Source organism: Apteryx mantelli, chromosome 2, assembly GCF_036417845.1.
Source record: "Apteryx mantelli isolate bAptMan1 chromosome 2, bAptMan1.hap1, whole genome shotgun sequence".
NCBI classification, from domain to species: Eukaryota; Metazoa; Chordata; class Aves; order Apterygiformes; family Apterygidae; genus Apteryx; species Apteryx mantelli.
The window spans coordinates 87762984-87784167 of NC_089979.1; the positions used below are offsets into that span (position 1 = coordinate 87762984).

At 36.4% G+C, this 21184-nt stretch overlaps 1 protein-coding gene across 1 annotated transcript in view; it reads left to right on the plus strand.

Annotated features, from left to right (window-relative positions):
* RETREG1 (reticulophagy regulator 1) overlaps positions 1-21184 on the plus strand; it is a 74117-nt gene that overhangs the window by 22286 nt on the left and 30647 nt on the right. The window lies entirely within an intron of this gene.

Below are 21184 nucleotides of genomic sequence, written 5' to 3' on the forward strand. Positions count from 1 at the left end.
GATAAATTTTCAGAAAAGAAGTTAGTATATTTAAGGCATTATTATTCTATGCAGACTACCAGGAACTATTGGATAGGTGACATCATGTGAAAGTAACTGTTGCATTACAAATATCCATCATTTAACTATTATACATATGTCCTGAAACTTAAGAGACAGTAATACAAAGTTGAAAAGGGAAGCTGCAGATTTTTATTGTTTTCTACCTAGAGACAGATATCAACATCGTGATATTATATAAGGTAGTTCAGATGTGTAGTCATTCCTGAACTTCTAGAAGTATGAACTATTCTCAAGTTTTCTCACAAACTTGAAGAGCAGCCATATGGAACTGATGGCAGTTTAATTCATGAACTGAACTGCTTAATATAGTTGTTCACTGTAGCTAGTGCTGCTCAGTGTGTCTGTGTAGACCAACAGTGACTCAAAGACTTTAATTCAGGAGCCATTGCTGTGACACAGTAGGTAGCGTGACTTGTTTCATTCTTTCATCTTGTTCCTATGAGAGAAATTTACGTAAAGCTTACTATCTTTTGGGGGTTTTTTACATCTGAATTCATCTGTTCGTGTACATTACAGAAGATAAGAGCAAAGAAAATTGAATGGCTCATGGACTGGAATGAAATTTTTCCATGACAATTCATTCCACAATCTGGGACAAGTTTTTCCTTCAGTCCCCAGTTCATTGTGTCTGAAAAAGAAAAAAAAAAAGAAAACCCAAACAGCTGATTTTCATGACAAAATATGAGCAAATGGTGCTTTAAATATCTTTGGTTCAGGTTATCAGGTGCTCTAGTCCAGAATCTTGCACTGGACTCGCTATTCTGTGGGAAGACAATATAGGGAGCAGAAAACAGAATTTGATGAGCTCACTGTAGTTTATGCTGCTGGGTGATGTGCTGTCATACTCAGCTATACCAGTTTGGCTTAATACAAGTGTTGTATATCTCTGCGTACAATAATTTCTAATGATAAGAACACAAAAAGGGCTCTACAAGGTGAGGCTAAAAGTCCATACAGCCCAACGTCTGCTCTCTGAAGGTGGCCAACAGAGAGAAAAGTGGCCTCAGGTAATGGACAAGAAGAGCGGGACAATCTTGTAAAGATACTTCTCATATACTTTCCCAATCTCTAGCAGCTTCCAGTTAAAGGACTTTTAAGTATCAAAAGTGGTATCTTGTTTTTTAACGGTTCTAGATGAATCTTTGATTCCATGGATTTGTCTCATTGCTTTTTATTCTTGCAAACTTCTAGTATTTACAACATCCTGTAGCTCAGAGATCCACAGCTGAACTATGCATTTTGTGAAGAACACTACCTTGTGTTTGTTTACTGCTATATAATGGTTTCTTAGTCCCTTTTAACATTTTTTGTGCTGGAAAAAATAGTGAGCAATCATTTTCTGTAACATTCTCCAGGTACGCTGTGATTTTATAAACTTTTATCCTGTCCTGTTCAGTCTATGAGTACTTAATTGCTCCTAAAATAAAGCTTTTCTGTAGCTTTGATACCCTCATTGTGCTTTTCTGGTCTTTTTTCCATTTCTGCTATCCTTTTTGTGACAGGGGCCAGAATTAGAAATTGTGTTCAGCATCCAGAGAAACCCTGGGCTATACACTGGCATAGCAATGTCCTCTGTTCTTTTCATAATAAATCCTAAAGCTTGACTGGCTTTTTTAACCTCTACTGAGCACTGAATTGATGTGTTTTATGGATCTATGATCACCTCAAGATTTTGTTCCTGAGTAGTAAAGGTCAGTTCAGGGCCCATTGTTTTATATGTGATGTTAAGATTGTTAAGATTGTTTTTTCCATATAAATATATCTGGCAAGCCAGTCATTGATAATTGTTTAAAGTTCTTCTGCAGTTTTTTGCAGCTGGCCTCCGTCTTTACTACCAGAGTAATATAGCATTGTGAGCAAACTGTCATCCTATTGTTTATGCCTTTTTCCAGATTGTTTTTCAGACAATTCCAAACTGTCTTCTAGTTTTACTTGCAAGGACTTCCTCTAATATCCCATGACTTAGTCTCCCTAAGAGCATTTGATGAGAGACCTTCTCAAAAGCCTTTTCAGAAATCCAAGTGAATTTTTGTGGATATTAGCCTTCATCTACAAGTTTGTTAACTCTTTGAACACACAGAAGGTTTGTGATGTGATTTCTTTTTATAAAATTGTGTTGACTCTTCCCCAGTGTACCGCAGAGCAGGTGTGCATGTCCTTTATTACAGTTTCTGTCAGTTCACATAGAACAGAGATGAGTCTTTACTGGTTTGCAGTCCTCTGGCTATTTTTGCATATCTCTTGTAAAAATAGGTGTTGTGTTAGGTACTTCACAGTCCTCTGCTGTTAAGGTGGCTTTAAGAGAGGTTATTCAAAATAAATGAGATTTCCACTTTTGCACCCTTCCTTTCATTTAGTACTCTTAGATTCTCATGTAAAGAATTTGCATTTGCTTACACTGTGGGGTTTTGTTGTTGTTGTTGTGGGGGTTTTTTTTCTGACATTTACGTATAAACGTGCCTGTTTATTGGGTTGAAATGGGAAGAACAGCTGTAAGATGTTGGGGCTGGATGCTTGGTTGCTTTTTGTTTTACTAAGTCTTGGACATGATAGGCTGTTTTCCTGTTATATCAGCAAACTGTGTCTAGATTGTAAATTTCAAACATATCCCCATAACCATGGTTTTTAAAACCCCTACTCAACGGAGAATTACACACTCTTAAATTACATACAGAGAACAAACTTAGTAAATCTGTGGTACTTTGAGAGGCAATGTCTGTTCTCCTAAAGTAAATGGGTTCAGGACCATTCTCTGGCATTGAGGCCAACAGACACAGAACAACTGTGTCCGTAGCATTAAATTATCTTAAAGTCCAGACTAGTTAAAGCAAACATAGCCTCACTTCTTTCTCCTTGTCCTACCTCAATTGGAGAATGCTAGTTGGGTCCCATTTAAAATGTGTCTGTGTAAGAAGACCTATGGCTTTTATTTCTAATGGAGTTTCATAGTACTAAGTGAAGTTAAAAATTCCTCAAAACTGAAGCAAAGTGAGGTCACATCCTGAGCCTTTCACAGTGAAGCATATTCTTGCAACATCTATTGTTTCTGAATCTGCTTCTATTTCTGAGGAACTTCCTTCTCTACTGATGCCTTTTTAAAAAATGGAAAACAACTGTTTGTTAAAGCAGCGCTGGATAAAGTCACTGGATATTACTTTCTTTTTCAAGCTGTCTTATTTCCTCCTCTTCTTGGAAAAATTCTTCAGAACCTGGTGCTCATCCAGTCTGTGCTAACAGATGTATTAGAATTTGCACAGGAATTGTGGCAAACCTTGATTTCTTGAATATTGACATTTAAGGAGGTCAGATCAATACATGTTCATTTTAATTTGACCTTTTTTATTTAACCTAAGAAACATCAGCTCTTACAGCCTAGGAAGAGACTAAACAGTCCTGTGAAGTGGCCACCACAGAGTGACTGAAGAGAATAAGCCAGAAAGAAAGGAGTTTATGTTCTGAAAACTGGCAACTCTGCATAGCCAGTTTTCAAGCTCATCTATACTTTATCATATTCTTAACCAAATTAAAGCTATTGAGTTCTAGGGAAAGTCTTGCCTGACCAGAGATGATGGGTAAGCTGCTTACTGTGCTAATAGCTACATCAGCCTTACAGACTGCAATAGATGCAGCAATTATTACATTTTTATACATTGAATGTCTTGGTTATAATTCTTTAGGCTGTGAAAACAAGTTCAGAGAGGGTCCTTCTGGCCCTGTATTTTGAAGGGAAGACTTTCTTCCCAGAGAGAGGCTTGCCTCCCAGATAGATTTGCATGCTGTCATCTTTTCCCAAAAAGGGGGAAAAATAAAAATTCATAACACGCTGAACAGCACGTCTGATCCGTTGCTGCCCCATTTTATCAGACCTGTCAAGATTTAGGCTTCTCTAAGAACAAATGGGAACATGCCAAGAAAAAGAGGTACCACTTTGTTGCAGCTTCTAACTTGGCAGCTGTCTTTCCTGAAGCAGGTTGGTACTTGATGTTGAAAAATGTGAGCTAATCTTGAGGCTCTGTTCAGTCATTAGTCATCTGTGATATTTCTAAGCTTTTAGCCTTCATTGACAGAAGATTACAAACACACATGCAGAAGTTATTGTTCAAGTCCAGAACATTCTTGTTTCTTGCCACCCTCCTCCTCTGGTCCCTCATTCAGAGATTCCTCTTATGAGAGTTTGTGATGATCAACATGGACTTTTAGAGCAGTAGAAGTTTCTGCTTGCTTTCAGATGAAAGAATGTTATTACTTATAACTACATCCAAAAGTGAAGGAACTACATCCATTATTGGGCCACCAGGTTCTAAATCCCTGTCTTGATAGATCACCTTCAAATTCAGATAGTAACTTTCCAAGACATGAATTCATCTTTTGATCTACCCAAGTTCCACACTTGCCTCAGTCCAGTACATAAAGTTTGTATGTATTATAGTGGTCAGTGCACTCTGTGAAGAGCAATATTCTATACTAACAGTGTTCAGAGCTTCAAAGACTTTTTGTACAATGTTTGGTTATTGCTTGTCTGTTTTCTGAGGAGGAGAATAAAGCCTTTTGAGGCTAATCATAGCTCCATAGTGCACTGGTACAAAATTCTTCCTAATAAATCACAGACAGCAATGGAAAAAAAAGATTCTTCATGTTATCACTAATAAATGAGGCAATTCCCACTTTCATCTAATTCCCACACTATCAGAACATGCTTCCTTTATTATGTCTGAGGCTTTACATCGTCCTGATTGCATATGCTTTGCCTGCTGGGTTGGCTGAAAACAGCCTGGGAATCATTTGCCTAAAGATTTTTGATCTAGTCTGCCTAGGCTGCTTTCATGATCAACGGAGAAAATAGTTGGAGATATATATCATGATTCATTTTGTCCTAAACTATATGTCTATACATCGGTCAGATATGTTGTACCTTTAAAAGTGACTTTTTGCTTTCCTGTAAGACTTGGGTGGAGAGGTGAATATGAACATATGATCCTTGTTTCATTCTTCCCTGTTGATCTGAAGGCCTATCTGTTTTAAGGATGTCATTGACTGATGCAAATTGTCACAATAAGAAACTTGTTCTTCTAGCAATGTGCTGCAATACCATTCCATAAGAGTAACCAGAGATGGATGGTACAATGCAGAGTTTTATGAACAAATATGGGGACTAGGTTTACCTCTGTGGGGACTAAATTTACCTCTGTCTCTTTATGTATGCGAGCAGTTTCTCTGAAATGAGTGTCTGGCACTGTATAATTGTGTCTTCAGTTCACGCTTGAGTCCTTGAGGATATGCTGCTTAACCATATCTCAATATAAGCGGTCAATCCTTTAGGTTGTCGCCAAGAGACATCCATCTGCAGATGAACACATTAGGAAATAAGAGGTCTCCGTCCCATAGGAATATAAACAGGATCAAGGTTCTAAGGGAGATGCCTGTCACAGACCGGCAGGCCAGATGCCTTTCTGTTTTATGTTTGTTAATGCATCTCCTGGATGCTGTGCATAATAGCAAAGCTAAAGTAAGCTAAAGGCAGTCATACGTGGACCAGTGAATACTGAAACACATGACTATCAGTATCAGTTTCTGTTGCTCAGTCTCTTAGTCTTGATTTGATCATCCAGAAGACTAGATCCATTCTTTAAATGGTTGTACACAACTGCGTGGAATCTGGTAACTTAGAAACCAGGTCTGGTAGACTTAGAAACAGTTTCCCTGTGGAAAAAAAATAGGCTTTGGGATACAAATTTCTTCTTCTTCAGTTGTTTCAGTGTGATCTAAAGGCAGCTAGTGTAATCAAAGGCTTCCACTCTTGGTATTAAACAGTTTTTGCTGTTCTGTTCATATCAGCTTATAAGTTCATATGAGTTTGTGTTGAAAGAGAGAGAGCGCTGAATAAAAGCAAAATAACATATCTCAAATATTTCTGCTTAAAAATAAGATTGTCAGAAATGCTCTTGATTACAGAGGTGGTTGCAGTCCTGCAGAAAGTGGATACATAACTGTAGAACTGTAATGTTAGCAAATGGAAATAGAGTTTTATTTGTGGTTTAAACTTAGGGCAGTAGCTGGTGTACTGTTCAAATGTGAAACTAGAATTATTCTTTTATATAATGCATTGTCACAACTCAAATAACAATAGCCATATGTTTTCTTTTTCCCAGTCACAGAAGCACACCATACATAAATGCTCAAGCTGTTGAGAATTGCAAAAGAATTGTATGTATTATAAAAGCTTCTTGACACTTATTTTTTTTAAATTGTATGACTTTTTTCCTGCCTTATGGCTATTCCCAGAATTAGGTTATGCTTTCAAAATTAATTCAGCACAAACTCAGTTCTGAGGTTGTGTGTTCTTCTGCAGAGTTTATTTATTAGTTGATAGACTCTAAAATCAGCATTCTGGTAGGATTTTATGCGTTAGTCTTCTTACAGGATTAAAAAGTAAAAATAATTTCATAGGCTCTAATTCAGGCAGTCAGTCTCATTTAAAATCTGAAGACCGTTTAATACATTTTCCTACACACCTATACTTGGTTATTTGGTTGTTTAAGGGGAAGGAAAATGAAGGAGATGGCACAGCCCCCATAGACATTCTATATCTCGCTGGCAGAAATAGTTGGCTTGTTTGGTTTGTTTTTTCTTATATTTGCTAGAAATAATCTGTGCTGCATATAACTGATTTTTTTTCTTGCCTGGCAAATGGTTTGTAAACTTTTAAAGTCAGACCCACTTCCTGTGATTCTCTAATAATTTGGCTATAACGTGGTTCTGCCTTAGCCATCACAAGACGTTTTCCTCTCTTCCTTGCCTCCAGGAGCTCAGCTCACCTTACATTATGCAGGGTCCTTCAAAGAGATAGGAGAAAATGCTGGAATTGTCTAGCCTGGTTACTGCTATCAAACATAGCATGCTGCTGTCTTTAAGCCATATTTGCCTTCTGTCCTAATTTGTTAAAAATAAAGGTTAAACATTCTTATGGCTCTAATAAAAGGGTAGCTTCTGAGGAAGTTGTGGCAGAAAAAAAGGACCAGTGGAATTTGACTGGGGCTTTTTAATTTTTTTTTTTCCTCTGGGATATATTCCATCACCCCAATATAATATCTGCTGACTTTGAGTTACGTTTTCAGAAGCTTTTATCGTTCATGTGGCTCTTCTCTGATTATCTGTATTGCTTTTTATATGGTGCCCAAAACTGAGGCCCTGTCAGTATCGAGTAAATAATTTAGTTTTGCTTTATACTAAGCTTTGTAAGTACATCCCAAGCATTTATTTATTTAAAATTATAGATAAGACTTTTTTTTTTTTAAGACTATGGCAAATAACTCATGTAGCTTATATTCTGTTGAGAACTCCCTCTCTTTTGGCTACACTACTTTTTTAGTAAGTTGCTTCTCAATTTGTGTTTATGGATTTGGCTTCTCAAAATACAGTATTTTTCTGTTGAGATTGGTTGGTTGTTTCATGCCGTTTTCCCATTTGAGTTCCTGTTGGAACCCTAATTCTGGCCTCTATAGTGTCTGCCACTTGTCCTAGTGTTACAATATCTGCAATTTTATGCTGTCGCCTAAAGTATTAGTGCAGATATTGAATGAAAATGCTATAGGACATATCAATCTCATATAACAAGGCACTTCTAATACCTGCCCTTTGGTATGACTTTTCAATTAAATATGGAGTCATCTTATGGGGATTTCTTGTAGGCCATATTTTTGCAGTTTACAAGAATGTCGTACAGGAAAGTAAGCATTACAACAGTTAAGAGGTATGCTTCCATCTTTTCTTTAAGAGAAGTTATATACTTCTGTAAAGAAATAGGTGGGGTTTTTTACTTGTTTGTATAATGAATAATACTTGTTGACTGCTTTAACAGCTTCTCAGCTGTGTTATTAACTTGATCAGTATCTCCCCAAGTATCCAAATGAGAGCAGTTGATCTGGAATTGCTTGGATTGCCCCATTTTTTTCTACTTTTAACTTAATAAACCATAATACCTTAAGAAATGTGTTACTCCATTTGTCACACATTCCTGTCCTTTCATTCTGCTCATATTTTTTGAACTTATTGGCTAGTTGTAGTCAAAATTTTCAAGAATTATTGATAACTTTTTATTCTTTTTAGAGAGCCCTGACAGCTTTACGTGTTAGTGTGTATTTTGGTTTTGAAGGACTGAGACGTTAGGGAGTAGTTCAGAAAAGATTGCCCTTGCTTACTTCTGAAAAAATATGGTGTTTTTTTTTCCTGTTCTTCTGATAACTAAAGTGATTTTCATACAAATCATTATGTAAGGTATTTTTCTGTATCTTGAAATTTTAAATAGTTTGATTTGACTACTGCTTTTTGATCTCACTAATCTCTCACAGCCAGGAGATTGCATTAATCATTTTTACGCATATTGTTTGAAAGCTTTTTTAAGAGCATTCTGTTTGTATCTTCTCAGGGATGAATGAATGTTTTTCCTTGAGTAAGCCAGAAGGGGAATTTCATGGGACAACCTCTGGAGATTTGATATGGAGGCTTCTAAATATCCTTATACATGGCATTTTGCCAGTTTAGGAAAAGAAGGGAAAAATAACCCCCTATGTTGGAAGATAGGTCACCTGGGCACCAGTAGTGAGACAGGTTATGCTTAAATAAACTAGATTTAAAATACTTTTATTCAAGTGAAGTCAGTGCATCCATGACTAAATATATGAAATAAACACCTGACATGAAGTCTTTGCAAACTGCAGGGTATGCTGCTTCCTATGCAGAAGTGATTCAGTAATTAATTTCCTTTGTTACTCATTGGTAAAAATGAACTGTTACACTCAATTAAAAAATGCTAGCTCCATAATGACAGGGGGATGGAAATACATCCTTTGTTCATAATTTTTTTAACATATATAGGCAATTTTTTTCAGTCATTTATAACATATAATATAGCCTCCTCTAGTCCATGTTTAATTTTTTGAATAAGGAACCTACAGGCACCCTTCAGTTACTAGAAGAGTTTTGTCTCTGGATCCAGGGTGCCAAAGATGCAGTTCTGTTAAATGTGTCTCTAAGTGCAGCTGGGTGGATTTTGTACATCATGAACAATCTAAGCACTGCTAAATCTGAGCTGACCCAGTTCTGATGACTCTGTATCGTTCTCTCTGGCATGTCTCATAATACCTGTACAATCACCACTGGGGAAAAAACAACCCTCCCCTCACTTCCCCAAGCTTCCAGGCTATCTCATGTCCTTTATGTCCTTTTTTTTTTTTTTTTTTTTTTTTTTGCTATGTTTATTTGAATGATAAAATGTTTGGGGTTTTTTTGATCGCAGTATTAAGTAAACATTAAGTACAGGTTATGACAAATTGCAGGAGCTTTTTAGTTCAGCTTCTTTCCAGCATTAAGAAAACAGCTTCTGGAAGCTAGTGAGAGTTGAAGGGAGAGAGAGAAACCGAATACAGAAAAGTCCAACAAGGAGGGTGAACCAGAGATGAGAGAGAAAATCCCCAAAGTGGTCAATGCTATTCTCTCGTGCCTCCTGTCCCTTTCTCCACCTTGCACTGTCTCAGTAACAAGTGCCAAGATCTACTCTTCCATCTTGGACACGAGCATGTATGCTGGATCCTGCATTATGAATTTGCTAATTTGTATAGTGCAAGGACATCAGCTTGTCTGTTGTTTGCTAAGTTTTCCCAACTTTCAGCAAGGCAGTTCGGAAGTCTGCCCTTCACTTTTTAACATTTTTATATTTCATACTGATAGAACAATATTAGTGCCAGTATTTTGCAGCAGAAGAGAGAAATCTTTAATCAGAGGGAAAACAAAACATATTCTCTTCTGTGTTGAGTTGTGGACCACGGTTTGGACATAAGCTGAAAACTGCAAACTTCTGCTAAAGTATTAATTCATCCCATCTTTGTGGGTTGATTTCTTAAGCCTGTAAACATTACTATAGAAAAGTTATACGTGAAAAACTGCGGAAGAAATGTACAGGTACCATCCTGTTCAGATCACTTCTGTCTGTCTTCAGGGACCCCTCTTGAAGTAATTTATTAATCCTTGTTTATTCTTGGGTACAAAAACTCCACAGAGTATCAAATGAATTGGAAGAAAAGGGAAAATATTTAGGTGTTTTCTGATTCTAGGAAGATGCTTGTCTCTGACCATTTTTTTAAGCAGATTTAGCTTTCTCAGACATTTTGCATTGTTTGTTAACCATGGCATATATTATTCTTTCCCTAGTTATTCAAAATTGCTTGGAAATTCTCAGGTTCTGGCATGCATATTTTACATATTGCTGTCAAACTTGAATATTACTGCACTTTCAGTATGGAGCTCTTTGCTTTGTTTCTTCTTTTGACCTGTGTATATTTACAAAGTGCTTGTTATAAATAGCATGCTTCAGAGGCACAGTGTATAAGGGTACTTTTATTCTGGCTGCTAGTCTAAATAATGTGATAAGAAAACCTGTCCAAGGACATGAGTGACAGGTATTTCCTCAGTAAAAAGAGAGACTTGGAAAAAAGTATGGGGGGGGGGGAGTGACAAAGACCCCTCACATCTTATAGAAAGAATTTGTTTTACTGGAACAATTACAGATGCTTAATGAAAAGGCTCCCCAGGGTCCCCCTTCCAGTGGCAGAATCCTAAAAGTTTAGACATACCCTATAAAACTTCAGCCAAACAGTAACGTTCTTTGAGACAGGTGTACTTAAACTCACATGTTGAACTTAGACTCAGATTATGAACTGTCTCTTGAAGAGATAAATACTTCCTTCCAGGTTCAAACTGGAGAAGGAAAAAACTTCGATACAGCCACAATATTCTAAAAGGAAGAGTTTTTTATTTCCTACCTCTGACAACTTTCAGCCTGAATATGTCTCTAATCCATAAAGATATTGCAAAGAGTATTTGGTATTCTGAGATTTTCTAATTTATGGTGGGAAACCATTTCAAACACCTTGCAATTTAGAAGTGTGACTAGGCTGAAGTAGTGGTGTCTGAGTATTATTAGGACTAAAACAAGGTTACTGGTTGGCATCTGTAGTTCCTTACTATCAAGTTGGGGTGTTCCAAGGCGTTGCAGACTCCGTGAACTGGTAAAGTCAGTTTCTTCCAAAGCATGTCTTTTTCTTTAGGGCAACTCTAATCTCTGAGTAGCCAAGGCTGTCTTCTAGTTTAAAGATTTCAAAAAGTTTAGGCAGACTTAGCAGAAAATGTCAGCCATATTGCTAGGCAGGTAGCCCTCAGCTGAATGATGCTGCATCTTTGAGCTGGTTAACAAGCAATAGTATGGGGTGTTTTGTTTTGTTTTTAATGTAGCAAGGGTACCAAGCCTTGTTAAAGAGAACAGAAAATTGAAATACAGTCAAAACATCCTTTTTTGGTAACTCGTTACAGGATTATACCATACAATACCTTTGAACTGCTCTCTAGTCCAGGAACAGCCTGTTTGATTGCCAAAGACCTGTTGGCAACGTTTGCCTGCTTCAGTCAGATTTGTTCTGTTTGCAAATGTAATGTTTATAGTTTTTGCCTTTTGTATATTTTTATTAAGAGTTCTTTATTATATAATTAGGAGGTTTGCACTGAATTATTATTAATGCCTAACCCAGCATAATATTGTTGCAATAATTACCAGATAGATCATGAATAGAGAAAGACTGTATTTCTGATCAGTGAGTGTGAAACTTTATATAGAATGACAGATCTCAAGCTGCTCACCAGCAGAGAAGTTCACAAAACTGACCTTTTTAAAGGGTAGAAAGTAAATTTTAATTGAAAGATTAATGTAAAAATGCTCATATGTCCTATTCCCTACATTTATTCCATTGCACATGTAACAGTTTCACCATGGGTATTTTTATTCTATTCTTACGGCTTTCCATTTTAACAGTTGAACAACTGTGAGAGAGAACTCATGATCCTGAAGTCACTTGACTTGTCATCTTAGAGAGTATTTATAAACTATAGCATTTAGGGAGCCCCCATGTTACTTAAAATAGAAAGACTACTTTTAGGATTAAGAAAAAAATGAACTCTTTTTTATTTTGAAATTGCTTTTCTGAATGCAAGTCAATTCATATTTGAATAAAACCTCATAAAAAGAAAATTTTATTTTATAAAAGTAGCAAACTTAACAATTTTACGTATTTCCATATACTCATGAAAGACTACATGAAAAGCAAATAGTATGGGTTATACCAAGCCCCAAAATGTGAAAAGAGCGTCTTTCTACTGCAAAAAAATTGCTTTCTTCCCTTTTAATATTGGTCTAAATTATCTGTTTCCTGTAGGAAGAAATATTGCTTTTGTATTTTATTATTGTGAGGGGAAAATGTACATTTGAATGAGCAGGAGAAAAATGGGGTTTGTTCCACACCCAAAAAAATTATATAATCAAATACCCAAACAATATGTACATTTATCAGAGGCATTTATCTCCTATTTTCAGTGATCACTTGCCACAGTTGTTGCTAGTCACAGAATTTGTGCTACCACATGGCACAGCACCCACCTGATGAATCTGTAAAGAAGTGGTTTCAAGGGGCAGTTGTCTCTAAGCTCTGGTTGCTGCAGCCGCTCTGCAGGCAGTGCAGACGATGCAAAGGTTCCTGGAATCTGAGGCAAAGTCATTGAATCGGTGACTGTTTTCTCTGCCTAGGAAGTTTGCTTTTCCCTGCTATTATATTTGCTTTGAGAAATTTCGTCATTTAAGTAATATTTTGCACTCTCTTCTATCCAAACAACAGCAAAAAAGATTTAAATTCTACAGTGCTACAGTCTTCCATAAGCAATATGCCCTCTATGTGCTGCAAGAATATGGAAATTACTAATTTTTTTTATTTTTATTTTTTTTAAGCTCTTTTTCACAAAGTGAAGCTATGTGCAGGGCTCCTAACAGCCCATTGCTCTGATAGGTTAATTACCGTCAAGTTTTCAAATTCTGCGTAACTTATAAAGCACACTGGAAATCTGAGGGCTATAGGAAGGTAGAAGAAACATGTAACTTTGGTTAACTTGAGAACTTGATGAATGTTTCCTGTTTCTTTTATGATTAATGAAATGGGTGTTTATATATATTAGTTATTGTTATGGAATGAGGACTTCAGGGCTTAGAAGCTTTAGAATGGGAATTGTCACGAGTGAGATGGGCGTATGTATAGCTGAGCTTATACAGTTGTAGCGTTTTGACCTTTAGTTGTGTCTTTTTGCCAGGTACAAGCATTAAATTACAAAACGCACTGTGGAAATTATTTGCAGAGGGCGTGAGAACCTACAGTGGTAGTCCCCCCACCACCACCCTCTTTTTTTTTTCCTTTGCATTGCTGAGACCTGGGTTGTTGTGACACATGAGGGTGCGTTTCCCAGCACAACATCTGATTAGTCACCAATTTAGCAAGGAATGTCCTGGCACACAGCTTTGTCAAAGCATGTGACCCTATCAGCAGAATAACATATTATATTCTTTTACGTATTTCAACATAGGGTTGAGTAAAACAGCTCAGCTGTTTTGAAAACTGTTATGATATTCCTTCTTTGAGTCTGCTTTTTTTTTTCTTCTTTTTTCTCTCCCCTTTCTTACTGGCAGAAGAGATCTTACATGTTTAAATATTGTACTATATTTGATGCCTTTTTTTTTCTTAATATTCCAAAATGCTTTAGTCAGATCTTGAATAACAGAGGAAATCAGCTTTCTCAAGCTACGTCTTTCATTTTTGCACTGAGAAAAATAGAGGATAGCTTATGCTCATTTTGGTGCTTATGCTCAGTGTAAATTCCCCCCTCCTTGAATATAGGTGATCAGACATATTCTGGAGACCACTTTGTCAAAAATCTTCAGAGATGAAGATTTACCACAGCATGAAAGTACAAAAGTCCTTTTAAGTCCACCTGAATCTTACATTCACAGCATCATATGGCACACTGTTTCCAGTTAAGATTCCATATCATGAGAATTTCAAATTCTTTCAAAAGCTAACGCTTTTCTTACTGAGTGCTGTGACTGGTAGTGCCTGGCATAGCTGGCATTGCTGTAGGCCACTCATAATGCTTAAGAGAATTTCACAGTGATTATAAAAATATTCAATATTAAAATAATAGAAATATATTAAAATATTTAAAAATCTGTGTTAAAAATTGCAGACAAGAAAACTGGCCGAATGCTAAGTAGAGATTGATGTAATCTGCTAGATTTCCAGAAGGCATCAGCTACGTCCCCTTGCCAGAGGCTCTAAAAGCAAATAATCAGCTCTGGAATATGAGAGAAGATCCTCCCATGCATTAAAAAAGCAGATGGAAAATAGAAAACAAAGGTGAGAGTAAATGACTAGCTTTCATGTTAATGGGAGGCCATAGGAGGAATCCTTAGGGGTATGTGCTTGAAACCCATTCCACTAAATGTATTCATAAGTGATCCCAAAAGGCAGTGAATGGGTGGACAGACTTGCTGATTAATCCTAAATTATTCAGGAAAATGAAGACAAGGCCTGACTGTGAAGAGTTTCAGAAAGTTCTTCCAGGATTCTTTAGGCAGTAAAATGTCTGATGAAATTCAGTGTAGATAACTGTGAAGTGATATATGCAGGAATACTATTCCTAAATTCACATATAAAACAATGTCTCTGAACGTGACCGTAACCACTCAAAAATAAGATGATTTCACAAAACTGGTATTCATCAACAGACTAAATCAAATATCTGAACAACTGTAGTATGAAGTTCTCGGGTCATGACTGTACAGGAGCAAAACTGATTTCATTGCAACTTCACCATAAGCATACAATTTTTCTGGGGTTGCTAGCTTGGCAACTTCAGTCATAATTTGTTAGCTGAATTTAGTATTTTTTCACTATAGTCAAAGTCTCAAAACATGGGAATTTGGCTGAAAAGTCCTTAATATGAAGATAAATAAGTATATAAAGATGTTTCTGAAAAGGACACACAGACAGAGTTTTCTGTTGAAGTTCAAATATATTGCCCAAAACCATTCCAGATGGACTTTGGAAAATATTTCTAATCACTAGTCACTAATTAAACAAAAAAGCATACTGAAAAGGCTTGCCTTTTCTTTCTTTTTTTTTTTAAATCCCCCTCCCTGGACTGAAGTTAAAATCTGTGAACACAGAGTGTTATTTTTTTCACCCTCCCACTTCCCCACTGACAGGAAAGGTCTTCAGACCAGAGGATGTTTTCTTACAGGTACCTTGGAGGTCAAGATTCTGAAGGAAAAAGCAAAAGCTATGACAAAATATCATGCCTTTACATACCTACATGTATGAGCAACTTCTGCATTTTAAAAATGATTTTTCAGTATTCCAATAGCAAAATATACAATTGGAATGTGTTTCCTACAGCTTTACAAAAATATTTCTTTAGAAATATTTAGTCCTCCATGAAAAATGAGGGAGAAGGAAGTTATAATGGTGATAGGAGCTGCTATTGTGCCTTGCAAAACAAGATAGTCTCTCTATGTATTCTAAAATCTCTTTATAAAAACGATTGAATTTTAATGAAAACTAATAGTAAAGGCACAGGGAAAGGAAAATGTATATCTAATTGTACTTTGGGAAGAAAAAAAAGTCTGGAAAACTAAAGTTAATTTGGCTTCCTAATAGCACTCTCAGCCTCTCAGCAAAATGTCATCCCTGTTATCATCATCTTAAGGCAGAGCTAAGGTTATCAGGGTTTCAGCACTTCTGGGTGAGTATTCTGGCAGCGTTCACACAACCAGTTCAGGATATTCCTCTAAATCACAAATCTGCCCATGTCCTTGATGACATGGAGGTTAAGCTGCAGCTCATTAATGATCATCATTCCTGATCTGAATGTCTCCTGACTTGTATTTTCTTTGCAATCTTGGCCTTTCGCTGTGGAGCTTTATGGTGTTTCATGGGCCTTCATAGCTTTACTTTGCAGAGTCCCTGCACGGAGAGCTGGATGTTGCAGGAGCAGCAGGACTGTGGTTTGAAAAGTATTCTGCTTTGGAGAAACTCCAGTAAGAAATTGGCCACACCAGTCAATCCAGGATAAAGCCAGTTTTGTTTTCACTACTGCCCCTAAGAACTACCCATCCTGTTCAGTTTGCAATTGTACATGTGTGTGAATTGTCATCTTGTGAAACATGCCATTCCTTTGTCTCCTGGATTTTTGCTGCTGTTTCTCATTCTTGCCTATTTTCTCCTCCTATGTTGTTCTCTGTGATATTTTACAGCAGTATTTTCTTTGAGTTTTGATGTTAGCATTCAACATGGTTTTAGATCCGTTGTCTCCTTCCCACTGCTCGAGCTAGTGGGAATTAATCTCAATTAATTGAGATTAAATGGTAACATGAACTCTGGTGAAGAGTTGCTTTTTATTTTTTGCCTTTTTTTTTAACATGCTGGTTGATCTGTATACACAAGTATATGCCTTCTAAAATCACATGCACTCTTACATTCTTCTCCCTGATTTGTGTTAGTTTTGTAAATACTTTAAGCGCTGCTGTGTAAGTTTACATTTCATTGCCTTTATTGTAACAGATCAGATTGGCTACATGTATTGGAGTTGGAAAGTAGTAATAGGTAACGCACAAATTTCTGACTGGTGCCTCAGACAAAAATATGGCCTTGAAGTCGAGTCTCATTAGTGACTATTTTCTATGTCACAGTTGCACAGTTTCATAAACTACCACAGTGAAGCTGAATAAAGATAATTCTAATGAAAAATGCTCTTTTAAATGGAGAGAATATTATCATAACTTTAACTTGAGACATAGTAAGGTATTAAACACTAGAGACTCTATGTCCTGTCACACAGTAAGCAATAAACAAATAAAAAATAGATTGATGAGAAAAGTTAACAGTATAATTTGGTAAGCGGTCTCATTTTTGTTATCTGGGCATTGAAATAGGATGTGGCCCTGAAGGGCAACCGAAAGAAATGAGATAAAGTTATCTTTAGTGTGAAAATGTTTAGCTAGCAATCCTGAAAATTAATCAAGAACTCTAGCTCTCTGAGCTGCGAAATAAGAATAGGGTTGATGTAAATAAAATTGATTAATAATATATAACTATGTGCTGTGCTTCCGTTATGATGTACATGAAGTCTTGCAGTGATTCATCTTTAAGCATATAAGGTCTAACTCAGTACTGGTGACCTGGCAATCTGGTTAGGCCTTACAACTACGCTAACCACTCTCTGGTGAGATTTTCTTATATTGTACCTAAAAATAACTTGTATAACCAGTTCGAAAGCTGGCCCGTATTCTATCCTTCACAGGATGATAGCAATATCAAAGAGATGGTGGGTTGTCTTGATGAACCGGCATGTTAGCAAAATCTTTTGGACATAGGCATTGTCAGTGTGTGGCCATGAGACTCCTAAGAATCTTAGAGATTTTGTATAGCTGAGTGATTCCTTACTTTCTGAATCAAATTACATACAGACTTGTCATCTAAATATTCTCTTTTTCTTGGTAGCTTCCTGACAGACTTTCTCTTGCATTGGTATTTGCTGGATGTAATAGTTATGTTAGAAAATGCAACACAGCACTCTTCAGCTTTACCTTTTAATTCCTTGTATCAACACTTTTGAAAAATATTGTAAAGTTTTCATGCATTCTTAACTATTTCTAATCTGTGGGGCCTTTTACCAATTTGTTTGCTGCAAAATGATTTTATTATGTAGTTATCTTGCTATTTAGTTTACCTTACAGATAGTTCATCTCTTTTCAGTGGGGAAAGAAACCAGTTATTGAAAATAAACAGATTCAGACTGTTACAAACCCAAGTGGAAAGACAGTTTTCAAAATCTTGACTATCATGTGGGCCAAGCAAGAATTTGCATTTTCATGTGACTTAACTGAATTATAGATCATGATTAGGATGATTATTGATTAGGTGACAGATTGTGGTGCTTCTCTGTTTGTTTTTCTAAAATTTGTTTCTTTTATAGTCATTTAACAAGGTCCCATGGCCAAAAAGTCCCAGAGCAGTTATGATTTTCACGCTTAGTGATAAGGTCTTTTACCAACCTGTCTCCAGCTCTTCTCTCACTTTGTCACACAAATCCAACATGCTTTATCCTGTTTGTACCAGAGGAAGATTTGCTATCTTCACATGACTAGAATGTAGTTATTCACTTTTTAAATTCTGTTGAAGTGCTTCTTATTTCCTTTTATTCTCCTTTCTGTTTATATTAAACTTGGAAATACTCTCAGGTTCTTTGTTCCATTATCATGCATGCTTTATTATGAAACGCTAATACCTCACAATGACAATTCATTGCTCCTGACACAAATGAGATTTTGGTGTCCATTGATCGTCACGTTGCTTTCATATTCAATTTTTATGTGACTCTTCAAAAATATGTATTTGTATGCTTCGTTCTGCTGACTAAATATTTGTTACGCTTGATATCTTGTTTAGTTTTTTGAATGTTGCACATCTTTTTTTCTGTCAAACCTGCATGTTGTCTTTTTCCTGAATATTCAGCTTGGAATCTAAAAAAATATTTTAACAATCACTTATTTCATCCAGGTATGAAGAAGAGACCTGTATAATGTGCAGGATTCCATGATGACAGAAAAGTTTTCCTGAGTGCTTGTTTTGTTTGGTTTTGTTAGTCTTATGACTAGTTGGCTTTTTTTTTCCCCTCTCTATTCCTAGTCATATGTACAGATGAATATAAACATGTTTTGTGTGTACTAGATACCTTTGGTGTTTTTAGCACACTGCTTACTAGACTAAGGTTATAACTAGTATAATATTCCAGCAAAGAAGTGAGCATGTTCACCAGGTCTATCTTGATGGATATATTATTTAGGCTTGTATGAAAGGCTTCCTCTCTTCTTCAAAGATTTAAAGTTAAGTCAATATAATAAGCAAATATAATAAGTATATGCAATTTGAAGTCAGATTTAGAGTATCAGAAAGAATTAGGACAGATATTCAACAAAGGTTTCAGTACAAATAATGTGCATCTCAAATGAGTTATCCTAAACATGCTTTTGACAGTGACAATAAATTTTTAAACACACTCTTGCTGAAAATAATCTCAGTATAAGCTACCTGTAAAAAAATAAAGTTAAACTTTCCATTTCTTCTGGATGATCTAAATTGCATTTAGGAAAAGCTGTTCTTTTGGAACGTAATGTTTACCATGAGTCAGTTGAGGTTTCGTTAGGATGTCTTTAAGTGTGCAGTGTGGCATTCATTATTCTTTCTTCCACGTTATTAGAAGTGAGACTCAGCTGCATAATTAGAGTATGGTTATACATTGAAGGCATGGTTGGTCTTTCATTTTAGATGAGGAGAGATGCAAAGTAAGGCAGTAATTGTAACTAGCTCTGGAGCTGGTAGGCCAGTTGAAGTATGCCAGATGCTGACTAATGAAAACCTTTGAAAGCTTGCAGAATGAATGGAATATACTCTCTACCACACAATACCAGATTATTCCCCTTGCTGTCCACAAAGACAACATGCTGTCTTTCACCCACCCACTGAAGCCCTCAGGCATATTCAGTATCTGCATATATAAAACAGTGCATCCAACACTATTTTGGTTCCTCTCAGCTACTCAGTAAGGCTTCTTTCTTTTCCCTGGCAAAAGTGTAGCTTCTTGTTTTCTGCTAATGATGATGACTTCCTCTGAAGTCTTCAGTGCCCATCTGCAGAAGGAAAATTTCATACAAGTGTCTATACAGTTTGGGGGAAAGGCATTTTCTTGATTATTATAATGTACATTCAAACTAAACATGTACGTAGCAAGAGCAAAAGTGATAAGATTCCCTTATCAAGAAATCTGGCAGGCTGGCATCTGATCTACATGCCAGCACATCTTTTAGGGCATCTTAATACATGAAGGTAAAAAGCAATTACATAACTATCAAGGAAGCATTGAGAAAGATATAAGGAAAGTCTGTCTGGTTAAAGACCAGGGTAGTGGAGATGAATGAAAGTAAGAAGGATTGCTTCTTCAAGTTATCCAAATAAAAAAGATCATGTAGTCTGGGAAGGCTGAGTGTGAAAATGTGGTAAGGGAGGCCAAAAGAGCATGAGGAGCAAGTCACAAGAAAGGTTAAAATGTGTTAATCAGTGAAATCAATAAATTTAGTTAATTTATTTTGATTGTCTTGTTAATACATCAGAAGCAGGAAATTTGCCACAGGCCCTTCAGGTCCAATAGATGATGAAGTAGAAAAGGAGAATTCAGAGAAGATTTGGCCATACCAGAGGAACTAAATGGATCTTCTGTTTCTGTGTTCAGTGCAAAAAGTTACGAAGGTTCTCATTACAATACCTTTTTTTTAAGGGGGCTTATCAGAGGATCGACAGCAAATTGAAGTGTCAGTAGAAGAGGCTAATCAACAGCTAGAAAAATAACAAATATGATAAGGTGATATTCACCTGTTAGCTCTAAAGGAATTTGAGCTTGAAATAGACAAACTATAAACTTTACTGTATAACTTTTGTACCAGGAAGTTAGTGAAGGTGATGCACAATTTTAAAAAAAGATTCCGGGGGAGACCTAGTTAACTACAGCCTGGCAATATAGTCTGTAATGGGCAAAGTGGTGAAATCTGTTTGGGGAGAGGAATGAACAAATGGTTAAATATGACATTTTGGGGGGAAAGTCAGTGCTTTTTTGGGAAAAGGGAAATCAAACTTCACAAATCTGTATGTTTTTTGATGGAATAAACAAGGGCATTGAAAGGAAAAGCTGATTGATACAGTTCAAAAGGCTATATTTCCAGAAGCCATCCAAAGCCATCTTCATTCACAAAGGCTCTTAAGGAAAGTAAGTGCAAGGGATAATAGGAAAGATTCTTATATAGATAAACAACCATTAAAAAAATAGCAAACAGAGAATAGAAGTAATTAGTCAGTTTTCCTCCCTGAGGGGGGAGACAACTAGCAAAGTTCCATAGGGTTATATTCTGTTCAAGTGTTCATTTAAAAAAAAACACAAACAGAGTTATAAAGGCTACTTAAGGGATTACTGTGAAGAGTAAAACACCCTTAACGACACAGTGACTGGTTGTTAAATTGGCAGGTGAAATTTAAGATCTTGATTATAAAGTCAAGTGTTTTCATATTCCTTTAAGACGTAACTGGGTTAGGTGGGAGGACAAACTATAAGGTGGAAGGAATTGTTCCTTCTATTGGGGAGCCAACAG